Source organism: Chlorocebus sabaeus, chromosome 7 (assembly GCF_047675955.1).
Source record: "Chlorocebus sabaeus isolate Y175 chromosome 7, mChlSab1.0.hap1, whole genome shotgun sequence".
Classification (NCBI taxonomy): domain Eukaryota; kingdom Metazoa; phylum Chordata; class Mammalia; order Primates; family Cercopithecidae; genus Chlorocebus; species Chlorocebus sabaeus.
In genome coordinates this window covers 136,441,914-136,457,919 of record NC_132910.1, presented here as the reverse complement: position 1 = coordinate 136,457,919, position 16,006 = coordinate 136,441,914, and the positions used below count along the sequence as shown (strand labels likewise).

The 16,006-nt window shown below is 40.3% G+C and overlaps 1 protein-coding gene across 7 annotated transcripts in view; it reads left to right on the top strand.

The window, feature by feature from the left end:
• The first annotated feature begins 271 nt into the window (after positions 1-271).
• SORBS2 (sorbin and SH3 domain containing 2) overlaps positions 272-16,006 on the top strand; it is a 237,125-nt gene continuing 221,390 nt past the window's right edge. Inside the window, exon 1 of one of the 7 annotated variants that reach the window (XM_073017778.1) lies at positions 272-876. The gene's annotated coding sequence lies outside the window, so the exon portion shown is untranslated. The remainder of the gene's footprint in view (positions 877-16,006) is intronic. The other 6 variants (XM_073017779.1, XM_037994454.2, XM_008000474.3 and 3 more) reach the window with 6 other exon arrangements.

Genomic DNA, 16,006 nt, shown 5'->3' with positions numbered 1-16,006 from the left:
CATGTTATTAACCTGGATAGCCACTAATAGGGCTTCGCTTCCTCGATTTCATACAGAGCCCTGGCTCATATAAAAAAGAGTTCTTCAGGAGAGCGGAAAAATTAGAGCACTTCCACTATCGGTGAAATGTGTAGAAAGATAGCAGAAGCTACCCTCCTCAAAAAAATGATGAGTTTGATGAAAAGAAATTAACAAGCTGTGTGGGTGTGCAGCACATGATCAGCCATGCTTGCTAAGTCTGTCTGTTGGTTGTTGCTATGGCTACGAAAAGCCAGTGGAACCCAATGAGCTGTCTGCAGCAGTGCTGAGAGGACCAGCCATTTTACTTATGGAAAACAGTGTGGCATATTCTACTGAGCTTCACCCTGGAAGAAGCCTCTTTTATACATCTCTTCAGGGAAGAGAGAAGCAATGGGCATGTTAGTGTACGATGATCACAGCCACGCAGGCCTGCAAGCTGCCGTTTGGACAGGCTGTTGACTGCTGTTCCAATTAGCTGATTGGAGAACGTGGAATGCAGAGTGATAATGCTGCGTATCTGCTCTCAGGCAGCAGCACAGGTTTTTGTCTTGGGAAGGCAAGCTTTCCCTGCAATATTATCTCAGCAGCTCCCTAGCTGCCTACCCTGAAAACGAGGGATCCAAACGGAGGGTGTTGCCCTCTGCTAAGGCTGGTGCTGTGCGTGGTTGTAGCATATGAGCGGCAGGTCTGAAAAAGCAGGTGTGTGCTGGGACGGGCACTGGACTGGAACGCAGGCGGACGCTCTCGGGTTTACCTGTTTCCTGTTAACAGATTGTGGGCTCCCAGGGCATATGTCTGCACCCTGAGGCCGAGGCGGAGAAGGGGCTTCCTGGGCATCCCACCACACTGACAGAGGTAAGCTTTTTTGACCTTTTTGAAAGCACAGCATAAAAATAACTGGGGCAAAACTTGGCCTGAAAGATTTACATTGATTGTGTGATTTGGATTTACCAAACAAACATACACAGACACACACACACACACAGACACACACATTTCTAGAAAATAGTATCAGAGACATAGAGTGGTTTCAATGAATTTTGGTTCTAGCAATTGGAAGATAAAAAACATTACCGATATGCTTTGGGGTTTAAAACCAGTGTTTGCTGTTTGAACAGACTACGATAGCTTGTTCTGAACCGTCTTCACAGCCAACAACATTTCTCACTTGTGAACAATGGATTCTTTTGTGACCTGCACTTTGACTTGTATTCAGAGAACTACGTGAAAAAGCAGTGGCACATAAATTGTGAAGCATTTCTTTTTAAGCCTCGTAAATGATTTATTTAACTCTTAACACACCTATGTATACATTTAAATTAAAGAATACTGTTCTCTATGTAGGTCATAATAGCCAGTGGATTTTGTACTTGCTTACCCTGGACTGAGTGTCCTGGTGTCCTGTTTGATTTAGCCGGGGTAGTTGTAAAGCAAACAGTGTAGGTATTGGAAGCTGTTCACACCTCCTTCCCGAGTATCTGCATGCCTTGCTGGCCCAGAGCACAAGACCCCTATTGTGCTCCCCCGGCTCAGAATCCAAGGAAAGAAAGGAAGCGAAGTCTGTGCATTGAGTTGTAGGACAGCTGAGGTATGTGGCAGTAAAACTTCTTTTCTTGCACAATTTTTCTCACAAGCAGATAGGTTTCAGAGATAGAGAGTGAAACCAAAAATGCCACACACCTCATACAAATGTGCGCTCATACTTGCAGCAAGTGTTTGCTGTCAGTTGCTTCGTAATAACAGCACAGACCCTGAATTGCAGGAGAATTGCCTTGTAGTGAGTATTTCCTTGATTTATAGTCTCTTAGGAACAAAGCTATTACTGTGGATTGAAACTGGTCAGTCAAATCAAAATCCCTGGTAAGGAAATGACCAAGTAAGGATCAGATTCTGTTTCAGCAACATTTCAGCTTTACTCAAGTCAGTTCTTTTGTTATTTTGTTGTTTTGTTACCAAAAATGTCAGATCACTTATAATACTATTGAAAATATTTAATAAAAATGTTTGGTCGAAAACTTTGAATAAAACCCCTGTCTCCAAAAGATGGAATCTACCACGAAATTTAAAATAAGTAGTAACTGAGATCTACTTCTAAGAAGTTTATTTTTATTTGCTACCTTTTTCCTCAAAAATCTGGATGACACGAGAGTCTCTTTAGAGTTTTAAGTATAATTTTCACTGATAGATATGAGCATGAACCACCTGTTTCACAGATGTAGCTATGTTAATATGTCCTAAGATAAGAGAGTACTAAAGCATAGGAAAATAGTTTTCCAAACTTTTGTTCTAAATGTCAAAATAGTCAAACTATAAGGATACAGACTAACTATCTCAGTGGAGCGAACCACGTTCAAATGTTTAATGATAAGTGTATGCCTATGTGGGTCCTAGGGGATAAAATGGTGACGTGATGGCCTTGTACTTCGTTATGTTTAACATTCAAAGGAAAACTAAATGAACAGACTTAATTCTGAGTCCAATTCTATGAGTAAAAATATCAGCTAAGTAAGTGATTCTATATGAGTTAAATGAAAGGTAGAGAAAATCTCTCTCCAGTTTAATTTCCTTCAAAGCTTTACATTGCCAAAGGATTCCTTAGAATTGACACAGTGCAAAGAACTGCAGCAAGCACCTGATTTCCTATTAATTTTTCTTGGGGGAGCCTTTAGAAGAATGAGGTGTAGAAATATCCAGGGCACACCTGACTGCTGTGTCTGTTGCCTTGATGGTGGCACCAGGTGAGACAAGAGCCTTAGCCCATGGGAAGAATGGCACTCACTTTATACTTGTGCAATTTCTTTCCTATGTTTGTATCCTTTTAAGATGACTTGCTATAAAAAGATGAGCATTTTAAGTTCAATTCTGCATAGCGCATCTACATGGTTAATAATTCAACAATTTTGAGAACCAGATTCAGAGACCTAATCTCTATCTTTCAAGACTTAGCACCTCTGCTTATGGCTATTTTTAGACCCTTATTTTCTGCCACTTTCCAACTCTTCTGCTGGCAATATCAAATATTTTGGAATTTCCAAAACACACTATATCAGACTTTTTTTTTTTTTTTGCAAATGCAATGCCCCCTGAAGAGTCATTTCCTTTAAATCTCCCCTGCAGTGACAGCTGCTTTCATACGCCCTTCAAGTCCAGCTCAGCCATCCCCCCACAAACTGTCCCCCACCCTGTTTGGCTGTATCTGAATCTTACTTCTGACTTTCTCTCTACTGCACCATATTGCATTTGTCTCTGTTCACAGCCTTCCAGAGCTTTCCTGGCCTCTGATTCTAAAGCACTTTGTCCAGTGTGCAGAATTTGGCATTCACACATTGTACTGGTAACTTCAGACTTCAATATTTTCCTGTTAGTTACTGTAAATATACACTTGACCTAGAATAAAGTCCTAATACTGCCTTTTATCAAAGAAACTCAGAACATTTGAAAACCAACGAGGCTGTCATTTTTCTGCTTTGAAAATATGGCTTCAGGACCCCAATTTCATGAAAGCTACAGCTGTCCTATAATAGATCCAAATTTCCTGAGGGAAAATTTTACAATGTATGTTTTAAACAAAACAACTTGAATGTTTTCGTATGTGGATAATAGTATTTTTCTATCCGTAGCTATTATAAAATGTATAGAAAAATCCCTATTACAAATTTGTTATGGAATCAGACTATTTAAAACTAATGCTGAATTAATGATGATTAGCAGCCGATTATAATGTAAGACACTTATGAAGTTGTTTTTCATGCTGAAACCAGGAGAAAGTAAAGGTTGTGAACTAGAAAGAGATTAAATAATTGAAACGAAGTCTACAATAGCAGCATTTCTTTTAATGTTCCTAAATAAACCTAAAAGATGACTGGAAATCACTAGTTATGTTACACTAGTTATGTTACCCTACAACTTGAGTACCTGGGTGAGGGAGAGAATATTCTCTTAGTGTCACACTTGATATAGATATAGGTTTGGTTATAGATACTTCCTACCCTCTGTTCTATATTAGATAACATTATTGTTATTTTTTAAATAAGCCTGATTTCAGTAGCCTTTTTATGAAAAAGCTACCACAATCAAAAATAAAAATGTACCTATAATTTTATGAAGAAGTTATACATAATTCCTTGTCTTTAAGATATCTGTGTTGAAAGCAAAAGTTCTAATTAATACTGTATGAATTTTTGCATATAAAGTAGAACTGATGAGGAAGTTTAAAATGTCCTGATATTTGGAATGAGAAAGTGAAATATTTAGGAAATTATTTAAATTCATATTTCTAGACATTATGACATTCATTCCAGCATTGAGTTTTCCAATAAAAGTAAGATAAATAGCAATTCTTAATTATCATGCTGTCCTTTAAAGCTTTATTTTGGCTATCTTCCAGCTGATTTTAGTGTACAGCATGCTATAATTAAATAATAGCTAAAGTTGGAATTGGTTCTATTCATCTTAAGGACTAATCATGTTTAATCAATTATTTTAAATTATATATAGTAATTAGATTTCAGAAACCATGATTTTGTAATATGCCTGGACTGTTTCTAACATTTTCTATTTTAAGTCACTTACAATGTTTTTAAAGGCCTCAGTTATGTCTAACTACATTGATAGCGTAATGAAATGAGTTGCACTTGGATTTTATAAAGAAGAGTTGTGATATGTGATTGTGTTAGATAACTTTCTGCAAGTTCCTCAAACCAACAATTTAATTATGGATATGCTTATTAAATTCTAAACTGCTACTGCCAAGTGGAAAAATACAGATAAACATGTTTTCAAAATATGCTTTTCTGTATTATTTCTGAAAAACTCAAGATGTACATGTAGTTAAAAGGAAACCCTTCTGTAACTATTGAGTTCTGAATATTGGCAAATAAGAATTTCAGCTTAAGTTCAATTAAGATGATATTTGCTGAATAAATGACAGGGAACCAGCAAAGACAGGTTTTTCTTTTGGTGTTTTGCAGCGTGATATATCCATATGGAGCTCTACCACACCTCCCTACACCCTGGCCTTCAAAACTGAAATCTACTAGTTTACCAAGTAGGAATTTTGGCCAAAAAAAGCAGTGGTTTCCTCTTCCCTATACAGGTGAGGCTTACATAAGTTCAGCACTAAATTCTGTTCCTTAGAGAAGCATTATTTGATCAAAACTTCAGAAAGCTTTCACTTTCCTGAATCCAATCAAGGGTCTTACTTTCAAAGAAAATTTTCCCACCTCGAAAACACAAAAACAAAATAAAAAAGAAAGAAAACAAAAAGCCCTGGTAATGTTCTCATTATAGTTTCTCATTTCTCTTTATATATTCATATTATAATTTAGGGAAATTTTTTTGTAATAAAGAACATTATTTGAAAGTCTCAGTGATTTTTTTTTCTGTTCATTTATACTGTTGCCTGCTTATTAAATTTTTGATTTTTAAAATTCAATTAGAAATTCAGTTTTTCTCTCTTCCCTCTGAGATGTTTTCCCAGTGGTTAAAGTAAATTACAAATCTTATAATGAATTATATCCTCTGCTTTGCATGGGAGAGTTCATCCAATCCATTATTAGAAATAATTCTTCTTTTCCAGTTCCTTGTCCTAGTACATTTTTTCTGGAATAGTTGAATTTGAGGACAGGGGCAACATAAACCCATCAGGTTCCAAATCTTCTGATGTTCTATTCAATTCAGCATCCCTCAGAGACTAATATAGCTGCAAGGATCAGCTGCAAGGAGTCCAATGAACTATAGCAAAAATAGGCTTCTAGCCAAGAGCTGTGCCACTTGTGAAGATCCTGTAAGAAAGAGTACAAGCATGGGATGCTGTGAAGAATGGCAAGTGTTTTAAATGCACAGAAAAAAAAATACATTCAAATGAGATTTTAGCTATGTTGGAGAAAATTTATTAGTAGAAATGTTCATGCTAGTCTTCTCTAAACAGAAGTCCCTGTACTTACTTCCCACCGAGGACAGCTAGCTTCTTGGAGGCACTGAGTCCTCTGAAGAGGTGACACCACAGAGGCCACAGCCTGGCTGGCAGAGACACACTTCATTAAGCCTTCGGCCGCATGGAGAATCCTCTTCCACCTATTGAGAGGAGTCAGCGACTTCTGCCTCATTGGGTCTTTTTAATACCAGATCTTTATACTTCATACAGGTTGCCTACACTTTATACTACTAAATAATGAAAGTTTAAGAAAGCGACACTCGGCTGCTTAAAGTGAGCCTTTTTGGTAGATTATCAAGATGCCTTTACACCTAATTATTTCAGTTCTCTGTGCTAAAGTTAACAAGGGAAAGGAGATTAGATAACAATAACCTCCGCTGTTCTTGTGCTAACTGTGTCATCTGGTGCAGGGTGTGAGCGCTTTCCAAAACACGTACATTTAACCTGTCAGATGTATTCTTGCACTATAGTAAATACTATGTATTTTAATTTGCTCAATATCTCAAAATCTAGGTTTCACAATTTTTATAGCATAGTATTACTAGTAGTTAAGATGAAAATGGTGTAACTACTTGGTTACTCTGCTACAGTGTGAACAGACTGGTGTTGTTTGATGTACCTAGAGCACCAGACTTAAACCAGTTTACACAAAGGGAGGTCTAGAGAGTGGTGAATGGCAAGAGAATGGAAAAAGGTACAGGTTATTTCTGCTGAACAAAAGTTACAGGGAAAATCAACTCGCTTTAGAATGGCAGCCGGAACAGGCAGGCCCTCAGCAAACAGGTCAACATACTGCATATTCAGTCAGTATTTGCTGAATGAATGAATGGCTTTTACAGCAATCAGATCTTCCCCAGTGTTGTGCTCATGCTAACACAAGATTAGAAAATGCTCTTTGAATTTAGAGATAAAGTGACAATTCAGACATTTTTCTGATTTTTTTTTTTAAATCATAAAACAAAGGAGGAGAAAAAACACATGAAAATTTTTAAAAGGCTGCTATTAAAAATATATACATATATAGTCTCCCTGGTGAGAAGCACTATACTTTAACAATTATATAAAACAGAAATATTACCAGAAGCATAGAAAAAGCTCAAATGCAGCACATCATATAGTGAATAATTCAGAAGATAAGAAAAATTGATTTCTAATCTCTACTTTTTTTAAAGCCTCTTGGTACAGTCACATTCATCAAGAAATATAATCAACCTAAAGAGTTAAAATTTTCTTTTTTAAAATAAGAAAGAAAAGTTTAAATCCAGAGCTGTAAAATTGAAGATCTTTATTTTAAGGCTTTAGAATATAGTTGAACAGAGAGTTCAAGATAGAAAGAGGTATCAGTCTGGGAAGATCTTTTCAAGTTAAAAAACTATAAAAGCTGCAAGACCTTATATAGTCAATCAAAATATCTGCTTCTGATTTACTCAAGAAAACAACAGAAACCTATTAACTAGTTTCAATCAACTATGCAAAAGATTATTCAAAAAAATGTTCAATTTGTTCACTCCAAAAGATATTGATAATAATAATAATTTATACAGATTTTACTCTGTACTAGCTACTATCCCAAGAGTTTTATGTATATTAACTTTTAATGAAAAATCTGGAAAATTACAAAATCTACAATACCAAATACTAAAAAGTAGGGACTTTTAAGGACATTTACATTGGAATTTCTCAGAAACATTTTCTGCAATCTTAAATTATTTCCCAGAGAGGGATTTAACAAACGTCACATTTAATCAGTTTGTCTTAGATGCTCCGATACCACTTTACATATTGCATTATTTTTATATGTTAATGAAGTTTTTCGACGTGTCCAATCTTCCCGTGTGAAAGTGACCTCCATGGGAGAGCCGTGTTGTTTATGTGTTTTTACCCATCATCTTGCCATGTCCACTACCAAGACTGAATGAAGGGTGGGTGGATAACTAGGCCAAGTAGGTTATTGTAATAAATAAAATTTACACCCGAGGAAAGGGACATGGTGAAAGCAACGTAAACCGTGTGTAATTCCATGTGACTTTCATCATGAGAAAACTAATCTGGTCTACGTATCTTTAAATGTTTGTTTTGTTATGGATTCTTTGTTTGTTTTTGGTTGGTGTGCTTTCTGGGTAAAACACTACGCTAAATATCAAAGCAACCCTTTTTAAGTCATCGCAACTTTTTCAACAGAGGAAATCATGACGCAACCAAAAATGGTTTGGCTCATTTAAGCCACTTGTAGAATTTTCCCTCAGAATGTAACCTTTTGAACAACTGAACTACACATGAGTTATGTCTGACAGTTAAGAAAATGATAAAAATATGAGAAGGCATACTTATCTTCTTTGTCAGAGAAACCATACCTGTTTTGGGAAAAGAGCTTTCTTAGGGCAATAACTCAGATGACTGATAATATATCCTGAATTCTTTCACACTCACTTTATTTAGAAACACAACTTTTTATATGATATGTGTTCTGAAATCTGATTCTATCACTCACTGACTTCCTTTCCACCATAGATTTAATTTTACAAGACTAATATAACTCATTTATATAATGATTAATATGGCTTTTTTAATTAAAAATGTCTTCCCTTCTAACGTGTGCCAAGAAGTTTGACTACATTTTAAATTAATTTTTAGATTTATTGGCAGAAGAGCAGAATTACCATCATCCTCATGTTATAAAAGCAAATGACAATCAAAGCCATAAATAATATAGTTTAGTTTGAAAACTCACCTTCCTGTTGACCCGAAGTCCCAAATGTCCTGTCAGTGCTTTATATTGATAGTTATCTGGTAAAATGATTGGATCTATGTATTACTATGTGGTATAATATTACATCATAATGATTTTCAACCCTAAGCTTATGCTTCCTTTGAAAATCAAATTAGGAAAACGTACCCTTAACACTGTGCCTCACCTTTTGTGGCTCTGGTATTTAATTTTGCAACTGTCAAGAACAAAAAGATTATGATCATAAAATTATGTTTCCTGGGGAATGTTCCGTTTATGAATTGCCTCATTCCCAGGCTCCTCAATCATGGTATTGTCTTCTGCCGTTAGCCCAGCCTGTGAGAAGAGGTGTTGGATTTGTATGGTGCAGAAAAGGCCTGAGAGGAGGACAGAACAGGAGCTTAAGGATAGGACCCAGAGTGACTCTGGCCCTTTAAGTATTTGTTACCAATGGGATCACTCAACCACTAGAGCTTGTGAGTTCAGTAGGAATTAGGAAGAGTGTTGCTTTGAAATTCAAATGTTTATATTTCCAATCAAAAGCAAAGCATTGGAGAAATCTGCATACACTCTAGTTAATCCCTCAGAGAGTGAAAGAGTATTTTATTTGGTCAGCAAAACAGAATGGCCCCTTGTTGACTGACATGGAGAAATATCACCCCTTTAAACGTCAGATTATTAATTTGTCAGTGCATTCTCTTGGGAAATCAGAATTTCATCTGGCAAGTGTCATGACAGGTGACAAATGATTTTTAAGACTATCACCAAACTATATCTGCCCAACAAACAGATCAGTACCATGAGTTCCTAACTGCCAAGTGGCCCACAGTATCTGGAGTTTCCCTTCCTGGTAGATGGGCTTGAGCAGGCAATGACGAGTTCTCTGCTCTCCTCTTCCAGACCTTGAAGACTGTTGTCCCATTTTTTAGTATGTTAATGTAAGTTAGCTGATGTGTCCTTTCTAATTTATTTGGTATTGAAAGGATGGTCTTGATAGGGAAAGTAGAGAATGAGAAAGACCTAAGTTCTGGGTAAAACATAACGAGTGGCCAGACCCAACTGTGGATGTCGAAGTTGTAACTGTATATTAAAAAAGGATACTTGCATTTTCATATCATTTGCTTATTCATTTATTACACATCCATCAAGGACCTCCTATGTGTTTAGAGTGGAGGGAAAGATGAGAAAATAAGCCACGAAGTCATCGAAAGAGCTTACAGTTTAGTGCAGGAAGATAGGAACGCTACTTACTATAATTTAAGATAGAAGGTGATGGAGTGCTATAAGGGAGATATAATCAATGCATTTATTTATTCCTTCAAAAGACATGCGCAGAAGTAACTTATACAATAAAGAAACTCTTTGATCATCTCAAGCGATGGAGTTCCAGAAGACGATAATACATTGCTCAGAGAAGGGAAGTTTCTTAGAGGATCAGGAAAGATGAATTAGAGAAAATGGTATTTTAATTGGGGCTTGAACAAGGTGGGAGTTTGACAATAGTTTGGAAATGCAAGCTTTGTAGCATCAAGAATTGTTTTATACAACTCACATTTATTTGGCATCCCCTCAGTGCTTTCATGTAAATTGTTGAGTCTGGCTCAACAACCCTGGGAGGTACGCACTATCATCACCGTTTCACATGAGAAAAGAAGAAACTGAGGCTCAGGGAAATGCTCATTGGGTTTTACCTGTTATGAGTCAGTGGCCAACTTTGAGATGAACTTTTTGGAAAGAACTTTGTTCTTGACAGTTGCTAAAGTGCTGAGATTAAAGCACACAGAAAGATTAAGAACTCTGTTTACAACTCGAGCATCACACATACACACACACACACACACACACATAATTCAATTAAAAAATGAGCAAAGGGCTAGAATAGTTTTCCAAAGAAGACATACAAATGGCAAACTGGCATATGAAAAGTTGCTCAACATCACTAATCATCACGGAAATGCAAGTTAAAACCACAATGAGACACCACCTCACACCTGTTAGGATGGCTATCACCCAAAAGTCAAAAGGTAACGAGTGTTGGTGAGGATGTGGAGAAAAGGGAACCCTTGTAAGCTGTTGATGGGAATGTAAATTGGTACAGGCATTCTAAAAAATTGTGCAGTTTCCTCAAAAAATTACAACCAGAACTACCATATGATCTAGCAACCCCACTTCTGGGTATACATACAAAGGAAATGAGTAAATACGGAAACAGCCTAAGGACCTGTCCATGGGTGAATGGATACAGAAAATGTGGTGTATATACAAACAATGGGAAATTATTCAGCCCTAAGAAAGAAGAAAATCCTGCCATTTGCAACAACATGTATGAGGACATTATGCTAAGTGAAACAAGTCAGACAGAGAAAGACAAATACTGTATAATCTCACTTACATATGGAGTCTAAATGTGGAACTCATAGATACAGAGTCAAATGAATGGTGGTTGCCAGGAATTGGTGGGGGGAAGAAAATGAGGTCGAAGGGCACAGACTTTCAGTTATAGGACAAATAAGTTCTGAGGATCTCATGCAGCATGGTGACTGTTGTTAATAAAACCGCATTGCACACTTGCAGCTCGCTAGGGGAGTAGATCCTAAATGTTCTTACCATGCACAAAAAAGATAACGATAAGAATTGTGGTGATTCACTAGATTGTGGTGATCATTTCACAGTACACACATATCAAAGCAGCCCATGGTGCACCTTAAATGTCTGCAGCTTTGTCAATTATACTTCAATACATCTAGGGAGAAAATGGAGTATGTTTTTAAGGGTGTGGAAGCAACAGGTGCAACTAGGAAATAAAAGGATGGAGGGGGCCCAGCTAAGAGAGCAGAAAGAAAAGAGGAGAGAGGGAGAGAAATGAAGAAATGGGTTTGTGATGGCAAAGAGCTAAGCCCACACAGAGCCCTGGGGAAGGCACCAGCAGCAGAGAAGAAAGTTGCAAGGGAAGCAGGGCTACCCCAGCAGCAAGATCCCAGGGAGGGCAGCAAAGAGATAGGCCCAGGGACCAAGGACAGCGCAGCTGACAGAGGGCAGACTGCGACCTCTGGGACACTGGAATGAATTGAGCAAGTGAGCTCCACTGCTGAGAGCCAGAAGGATGGTCAGAGAAGTTCCCAGCGGACGCCTAGGAACGGCACTGACTCACACTCTCCTCCTTTATATACTGGGTCTGAAAGTTAAAGACGCATTTAAAATTATTATATAAATCTCTATGACTTAGAAAGTCTGACGTAGGTGAGATTTCTTGGATTCAGTCTTTTTCATTGAGGAGAATATGATTGCTAATGGTTAGAAGCATGAACTTTTTTGTATGTTTTGTTTTTTGAGATGGAGTCTCGCTCTGTGGTCCAGGCTGAAGTACAGTGGTGCGATCTTGGCTCACTGCAACCTCCGCCTCCCTGGGCTCAAGAAATTCTCCTGCCTCAGCCTCCTGAGCTGCTAGGATTACAGGCGTGCACCACCATGCCCAGCTAATTGTTGTATTTTTAGTAGAGACGGGTTTCACGATGTTGGCCGGCTGGTCTTGAACTCCTAGCCTTAAGTGATCTGTTCTCAGCCTTCCAAAGTGCTGGGATTACAGGCATGAGTCACTGCACCTAGAAGCATGGACTTTGGACTCGCACATTGTCGGGTGGGAGTTCTGGTTTAGAAACCTGATTGCAGTGAAGTGAGCGGAGGTACAAAACCCCCATGCCACAGTTCCCTCATCTAAATGAGTGTCGCCATAGTCCCAGGCATTAAAGACATGTGTGTTGGATATCGATGAGAGCACTGCATCTGACATAAAGAAGGGTCTCACACACGTCAGCCACCGCTGGTGTTGGCTGTTCCTGGGAGTTTATAGAAAGACTGTCTTCCAAATTCCCGTGCTCTGGTTACTTGTCCCTAGTAAACTCTGGAGTCTTGAGAAGCCATGCACGTATGTAGTTTAAGGGATGGGCAGCTGCTTCTGCCACTCTTCAGGGAGATCCTAGGCACCACTACAGTTCATGTGAAGTGTCTCAGCGGCCTCAGCGGGACTCTAATGCTCATCCTACCATTTGCAGTGTTCGATCTGTGGTGTTAAAAGACTCAGGCTTCCCCTCTTACATACTATTTGTTAGAAAACTTCCCAAACTATGTGCCCAGTCTGCTACCACTATAGCCAGTGTCACTGGGCATCTCACTATTCTCTGACTGTAGCTGGTACAACAGCATCAACAGGTTCTCTAAAATGCAGACAATAGAAAGGAGTTGCTAGATTTGTCAAACTTTAAGTGGATCTAATGCTTATCGTTTTGGCATGTTGGGTGGCTCTTCTTGGTGGAAGGCTCACAACCTGTGACTGACTCCAGAGCTTCTGCTTACCAATTTCAGAAAACTAGGTTTAGAGTATTTCCTTTGAGCATTCCTTCGTGAGCTTTTATGAGGCGAAGTCTCCTTCCCTATTTCCAAGATGGATACTTTGGGAAGGTAACACGTTCCAGTTCTCAAATTGATGTCGGTACCTTTATGTTACGTTCTTCTCTAGTTTTGTAGCAGCGAGGGAATAATGGGAATTTATATATTTATATAAATAAAGCACATGAGTATTTCAAGTTCAAAAAAAAAAGACTCAGGCTCCTGGGTGGATCAGGCCAATGGGTCGATGGTGATACTGTTAACCAAAATGGGAATGGAGAAGACCTGGTTTGCTTTGATTTTGATATCAGGGCGAAAACGTTGAGACATGTAGAACTTTCTATCTTTGCTGGAAACACTGGCAGGCAGTGGGCAGTGCTGTTCCAGTTATCAGAAAGAAGTGGGGCAAATCAGGGCCTCACATGTAGCCTAATTCAAGATATGGACTGAGGGTTGTATATATATAGCTTAATTAAGCATATATACTAGCTTTCAAGAGCCTTCTTTCTGATAAGAACATGTTTAATTAATAAAAGACTATGATGATGTCTTTTAAGTCACCCTGCAAAGAAAGATCCACATTTTTCACAAACGAGGAGTTTTAAAAGCTGTGAAGTGTGGTTGCTAAGTACACTTAGGTTAAATGCTGAAGCTGCCTCCATGCATTTTTTCCTGCTTGTCACACGTGAATTTTAAAAGCAACTCGTAATCTTTTTTTCTTTGTTTAAAAAAGTAATACAGGATTTGACTGGCCTAAATGTCATTATCAGGAAGAAATAATGCAAGTTAAAAAAACCCAGGATATTGGGCCAATTTTAGTGATTTTATAGAGTTTGATATTGAGCAGAAGTTACTTATTTTCTGTTGAAGTTGTTAGAATTGCAAGTTTATTCTGGAAAAAATAAATAAGGATTAAGATAATACAGTGTCCCAAAGAGTTGTGGGCGGATTGGATGGATTATGTATTCTAATTGTGCAGGGCGAGGTCTGGCGTGTGGGAGATGCTGAACAAATGTGAGCCGGCGTTACTATCATTCTTGGTGTATGCATGCGTTCATGTAACAGACACCCACTGTGCACCTCTATTCTCCAGGCTGTGGATGTTCAGTGGTGACTAGTCGACTTGCTGCTCTCGGTGACTGTTCAGTCTTTGGGATGAGGGAGGGGAAACTGATAATCCCGCAGCAGCACAAGTGCCGAGGCAGAGGGAAGGCACAGAGTAGGGTGTGACTGACCCTCCTGGGCAACTTCAGTGTGTGCATGGTGAAGGCAGGGGCTTTAGATGGAGAAAGCATTGTCTGCAGGTGAACACGGCATGAAAGCACGTTGCAGGCTGGGTGATGCGTCTGGAAAGTAGGAACAGTGGGGAGAACCGGGCATGGGGTGGTGTGGGGGGAATAGAAGAGCTTTGCAGTCACATAAACTTGGAATTCATTCCCAGCTCTGTATTTCTAACTTGGTCTTGGGGAACAGGCTTCTGGGCTTTTCCTATTTCCCTACTTAGGGGGAAGAGATAATAGTGCTTACATCTGAGTATTATCATTAGGATTAAATGAGATTATTGCAAAATGACCGGCATAGCGCCTGGCGCATCAGAGGCAGAATGAATGGTCACCCATGCCTATTTTTGTCATCAGCATCAGGATCAGCATCATGTTAAGTAGTTTGGGTTAATTCTTTAGGGAAAAAAAAAAGAGAGAGAGAACCATTGGAGCTTCTTTATAGAGGAAAAGTAATGATCATATTTGTGGGTGAAAAATATGTAACTGGTAGCAGTATCAAATTAAATGAAGAGCACAGGAAAAGATTATGCAATGATAGTGTCAATGAATTAGACAGGAGAACACCCTGGGCATGAACTAAGGTGATGGGGCCGGGAGAAACGAGCGAGGAATGTAATCAGTCAAGCCCTGCTCTGTGTCAGTCGCTCTTCTAAGTGTCTGGAACGCATCTGAAACAGTGACGGCCAAACAGTCTTCAAAACAGGCAGTTCTACTTGAGTGTGATGTTGCGTTGCTAGAGGTGCCTGGGATGCAGAGTGAGGGAAATCTGGGGGTACCCGTGGCTTGTGGAGGAGCCTCTGCGATTTCTCTGAAGAAGTGCATGAGGTGGGGCCTAAGAATATGTCCACATTCGCCCTGGAAGCTGCCCAGCCCCGCCATGACCAGGGAACAGCGCGACCACAGCGCCCAGGCATGCCCGGCCCCAGTGTGACCAGGGAACAGCGTGGCCGCAGCGCCCAGGCATACCCAGCTTCACCGTGACCAGGGAACAGCGTGACCACAGCGCCCAGGCATACCCAGCTTCGCCGTGACCAGGGAACAGCGTGGCCGCAGCGCCCAGGCATACCCAGCCCCAGTGTGACCAGGGAACAGCGTGACCACAGCGCCCAGGCATGCCCAGCTTCGCCGTGACCAGGGAACAGCGTGGCCGCAGCGCCCAGGCATAGCCAGCTTCGCCGTGACCAGGGAACAGCGTGGCCGCAGCGCCCAGGCATGCCCAGCCCCAGTGTGACCAGGGAACAGCGTGGCCACAGCGCCCAGGCATGCCCGGCCCCGCCATGACCAGGGAACAGCGTGGCCACAGCGCCCAGGCATGCCCGGCCCCAGTGTGACCAGGGAACAGCGTGGCCGCAGCGCCCAGGCATGCCCAGCCCCGCCGTGACCAAGGAACAGCGTGGCCGCAGCGCCCAGGCATACCCAGCCCCAGTGTGACCAGGGAACAGCGTGACCACAGCGCCCAGGCATAGCCAGCTTCGCCGTGACCAGGGAACAGCGTGGCCGCAGCGCCCAGGCATAGCCAGCTTCGCCGTGACCAGGGAACAGCGTGGCCGCAGCGCCCAGGCATAGCCAGCTTCGCCGTGACCAGGGAACAGCGTGGCCGCAGCGCCCAGGCATGCCCAGCCCCAGTGTGACCAGGGAACAGCGTGACCACAG